This window comes from Aptenodytes patagonicus, unplaced genomic scaffold (genome assembly GCF_965638725.1).
Source record: "Aptenodytes patagonicus unplaced genomic scaffold, bAptPat1.pri.cur scaffold_350, whole genome shotgun sequence".
Classification (NCBI taxonomy): domain Eukaryota; kingdom Metazoa; phylum Chordata; class Aves; order Sphenisciformes; family Spheniscidae; genus Aptenodytes; species Aptenodytes patagonicus.
This window is the reverse complement of record NW_027472261.1, coordinates 30,001-35,000: the sequence shown is the minus strand read 5'-3', so window position 1 is coordinate 35,000 and position 5,000 is coordinate 30,001.

The following is a 5,000-nucleotide window of genomic DNA, read 5'->3' as shown; positions in this document are numbered from 1 at the left end:
TCTGCGTGCGCCCGGCTGCCGGCCACCACGACCGGCCGCCGCTCTCTGCCCGCTTGGCGGGCTCCGGCTTAAGGCCGGAGAAAAACAAAGGACGAGGTGCCGCCACCTCGCCCGCCCCCATCCCCTGGCCCTCAGGAGCCGGCGGCGGCCGCCGCGGCGGGCTGGGCTCTCGCAGGCATCTCTGCCTCGGGGCCTCTACCAGCACTCGCCATCGCCATCATCGGGCCCTCGGGGGGACGGGGGAAAGCCGCGCCGAGCTCCGCTGCGCTCCCCCCGCCCTTCCAGCGTTCGAGTGCCGGCGGCGGCCGCCGCCGCCGGTCTTCGCTCTTCGCCCTGCCCCGCGGGAGCCGAACCGTCCGGGGGAACCGCCACTACGCCCGCCGAGCGCCCCACTTGGCCGGCCGAGGCGAGGGCGTTGCAGCCGCTGGCTAGCGCCGCTCTTGGAGGCGAGTCCCCACTCCCTCCTATAGTACGGACAGGCACGTCCCCGCCCCCGGCAAGCTGCAAGAACGGTGCCTCCGCCCACCGGGGGGGCGCGCCGCCGCCGCCGCCTTTTACGATGACGTAACTGGAGGCAGCGAAAAACAGCGACCCCTTGGGCAGCTCCGAGCAGGCGGCGGGGACAACACGTCTACCCCTCAGCCCCGGAAACGCGACCAAGTCCCGCCGGAGCCCGGTAGACGTGGCCACCCTTTTCGCCGGACGCGCCGACAGCGACGGTCCGCGCTCTCCGGGGACCGCCGCCGGCCGCCGCCGGCCCCGGAGCCGGGTCGACCTGGCGGCCACCTGCGGAGCCGGGTAGACCTAGCGGCCGCCACCGGCCGCGGAGGCGGGTAGACGTGGCGCCCGGCCGCGGAGGTCGGTAGACGTGGCGTCCGACCGCGGAGGCCGGTAGACGTGGCGTCCGACCGCGGAGGTCGGTAGACGTGGCGTCCGGCCGCGGAGGCGGGTAGACGTGGCGTCCGACCGCGGAGGCCGGTAGACGTGGCGTCCGGCCGCGGAGGTCGGTAGACGTGGCGTCCGACCGCGGAGGTCGGTAGACGTGGCGTCCGGCCGCGGAGGCGGGTAGACGTGGCGTCCGACCGCGGAGGCCGGTAGACGTGGCGTCCGGCCGCGGAGGCGGGTAGACGTGGCGCCCGGCCGCGGAGGTCGGTAGACGTGGCGTCCGACCGCGGAGGCGGGTAGACGTGGCGCCCGGCCGCGGAGGTCGGTAGACGTGGCGTCCGGCCGCGGAGGCGGGTAGACGTGGCGCCCGGCCGCGGAGGCCGGTAGACGTGGCGTCCGGCCGCGGAGGTCGGTAGACGTGGCGTCCGACCGCGGAGGTCGGTAGACGTGGCGTCCGGCCGCGGAGGCCGGTAGACGTGGCGTCCGGCCGCGGAGGCGGGTAGACGTGGCGCCCGGCCGCGGAGGCGGGTAGACGTGGCGTCCGACCGCGGAGGTCGGTAGACGTGGCGTCCGACCGCGGAGGTCGGTAGACGTGGCGTCCGGCCGCGGAGGCCGGTAGACGTGGCGTCCGGCCGCCACGTGCTCCGGAGCCGGCTGGACCGGCCAGCCCGGTTCTCCCCAGGCCGAGCTGTGGGTGGGTGGTGGTGGGGGCTAATTCCTACTTTTTTCCCCTTTTTCGGGATTTACGCGAATCTGGCGCAAGGGCCACCCCGTCCCTGTTTCAGCAGGGCGGCGGGGGTCGTGGGGGGGGGGTCCGGGGGGGTTAACTTTTTTTTTTCCCCTTTTTCGGGATTTACGCGAATCTGGCGCAAGGGCCACCCCGTCCCTGTTTCAGCAGGGCGGCGGGGGTCGTGGGGGGGGGTCCGGGGGGGTTAATTTTTTTTTTTTCCCCTTTTTCGGGATTTACGCGAATCTGGCGCAAGGGCCACCCCGTCCCTGTTTCAGCAGGGCGGCGGGGGTCGTGGGGGGGGGGTCCGGGGGGGTTAACTTTTTTTTTTCCCCTTTTTCGGGATTTACGCGAATCTGGCGCAAGGGCCACCCCGTCCCTGTTTCAGCAGGGCGGCGGGGGTCGTGGGGGGGGGTCCGGGGGGGTTAATTTTTTTTTTTTCCCCTTTTTCGGGATTTACGCGAATCTGGCGCAAGGGCCACCCCGTCCCTGTTTCAGCAGGGCGGCGGGGGTCGTGGGGGGGGGGTCCGGGGGGGTTAATTTTTTTTTTTTCCCCTTTTTCGGGATTTACGCGAATCTGGCGCAAGGGCCACCCCGTCCCTGTTTCAGCAGGGCGGCGGGGTTCGTGGGGGGGGGGGGTCCGGGGGGGTTAACTTTTTTTTTTCCCCTTTTTCGGGATTTACGCGAATCTGGCGCAAGGGCCACCCCGTCCCTGTTTCAGCAGGGCGGCGGGGGTCGTGGGGGGGGGTCCGGGGGGGTTAATTTTTTTTTTTCCCCTTTTTCGGGATTTACGCGAATCTGGCGCAAGGGCCACCCCGTCCCTGTTTCAGCAGGGCGGCGGGGGTCGTGGGGGGGGGGTCCGGGGGGGTTAACTTTTTTTTTCCCCCTTTTTCGGGATTTACGCGAATCTGGCGCAAGGGCCACCCCGTCCCTGTTTCAGCAGGGCGGCGGGGGTCGTGGGGGGGGGTCCGGGGGGGTTAATTTTTTTTTTTCCCCCTTTTTCGGGATTTACGCGAATCTGGCGCAAGGGCCACCCCGTCCCTGTTTCAGCAGGGCGGCGGGGGGGCGTGGGGGGGGGTCCGGGGGGGTTAATTTTTTTTTTTCCCCTTTTTCGGGATTTACGCGAATCTGGCGCAAGGGCCACCCCGTCCCTGTTTCAGCAGGGCGGCGGGGGTCGTGGGGGGGGGGTCCGGGGGGGTTAACTTTTTTTTTTCCCCTTTTTCGGGATTTACGCGAATCTGGCGCAAGGGCCACCCCGTCCCTGTTTCAGCAGGGCGGCGGGGGTCGTGGGGGGGGGGTCCGGGGGGGTTAACTTTTTTTTTTCCCCTTTTTCGGGATTTACGCGAATCTGGCGCAAGGGCCACCCCGTCCCTGTTTCAGCAGGGCGGCGGGGGTCGTGGGGGGGGGTCCGGGGGGGTTAATTTTTTTTTTTCCCCTTTTTCGGGATTTACGCGAATCTGGCGCAAGGGCCACCCCGTCCCTGTTTCAGCAGGGCGGCGGGGGTCGTGGGGGGGGGGGTCCGGGGGGGTTAACTTTTTTTTTCTCCCTTTTTCGGGATTTACGCGAATCTGGCGCAAGGGCCACCCCGTCCCTGTTTCAGCAGGGCGGCGGGGGTCGTGGGGGGGGGTCCGGGGGGGTTAATTTTTTTTTTTTCCCCTTTTTCGGGATTTACGCGAATCTGGCGCAAGGGCCACCCCGTCCCTGTTTCAGCAGGGCGGCGGGGGGGCGTGGGGGGGGGTCCGGGGGGGTTAATTTTTTTTTTTCCCCTTTTTCGGGATTTACGCGAATCTGGCGCAAGGGCCACCCCGTCCCTGTTTCAGCAGGGCGGCGGGGGTCGTGGGGGGGGGTCCGGGGGGGTTAACTTTTTTTTTTCCCCTTTTTCGGGATTTACGCGAATCATGGTACAAGGACGGCCACCCCGTCATTTTGAATGGATTTTTAAGAATTTCGGGTTTTTTCAACGCCCCCCTCCCCCGCCGCCGCCCGCAACGCACGCGCCCACAGGCACGCGCCCCCCCCGCCCCGAACCGGTGGCCGCCGTGCGCTCGCCGGCTTCACCGCCCCGTCCAGCCTCTCCGCTCCGCTCCGCTCCGCCCCGCCCCGCCCCCACCCCCCCCCCACCCCCCCCCCGGCTCACGGCAAGTCTGCCCTCCCGGCCGGCTTTTTTCCTCCCCAGCTGGTAGGGGAGGGGCCGGGTAGAGGCGGCGGCCCCCGGGGCGAGTTCGCCGTCTGCCGGGAGACTTCAGGACGGGGCGTCCATTGCCGAGTTATTATTTCTTTTTTTAATGAAACAAATGTATTAGAAGAAGTATCTGCGACCCTGCAGACGCCACCCCGCCCCCCCCCGGCGGCACACGCGCGCTCAGAGAGAGACACACACACACACACACACACAGAGACACAGACACACACACGGAGACAGACACAGACACAGACACACACACACCGACACGCACACCTGCGCGCGCGCGCTCCCCCTCCCGCCCTCCCTCCCTCCCCGCGCTGCAGTTCCGTACCCGCCGACCGGCGGGTGCGGCCCCTCCGCCCCGACCGCAGACTCTCCGGCGCCCCGGAGCAGCGGGGGGGGCGGGCTGGGGGAGGTGTGCGTCCGCAGCCGCGCGCTCTGCGCATGCGCGCGCGCCCCGCTGCCCGGCAACCGGGCCCCCGCCCGCCCGCCCGCCCGCCCACGGCGAAAGGGCGCCGGTTCCCGCCACGCCAACGTTCCCGCGCTCGGTCGCGACGGCGGCGGCAGCGGCAGGGGAGGGAGGCCGGCGCAGAGGCAGGCTGGGGAGGGGGGGGATACAGGGATTCGGAGAAGGTTTCCGTTTGGGTCGTTTGCGGGTTTTTTTTTCACGCAGACACACACCCACCGCTGCCCCGTTTTGCGTTCGTTGGTTTTTCAGCCCGCGGCGGGGGCGGCGGGCAGGCGCGCAGCAGGGCGAGAGGGAGGGAGGGAGCGAGGAAGGCGGGAGCCGGGGCTCGGGCACGGCAGGGCAGCGACTCGGCAGCCGGGCTTAGAGACCGCACGCCGCCGGGACTCCCCTCTGCCGCGCGGGCACAGAGGCGGCAGGGACGCCGCCGGCTCCTAAAGTCTCCCGGGGCGGCCAACCGACTGGCGGAAGGCGGGGGGGGGGGCGGGCGGGGCCGGGGGCCGCCACCTCTGCCCGGTCCGCGGCCCCCCGGCGGCTTCGGCGGCGAGGGAAAAAAAGGTAAGGCGGGGGGGGGGGGGGGGGGGGGGGAGGGCGGGCGCAAAGAAAAGCGATAAAGAAATGAAAAGCTGAAGGAACGGTAACAGAAAAGAAGCGGGGGGCGGGCGGGGCAGGCGCGTGTATCGGTAACGCGTTCCGGAACTAGCTCGACCGAGACAAACTACCGCTCGATTCCTCGA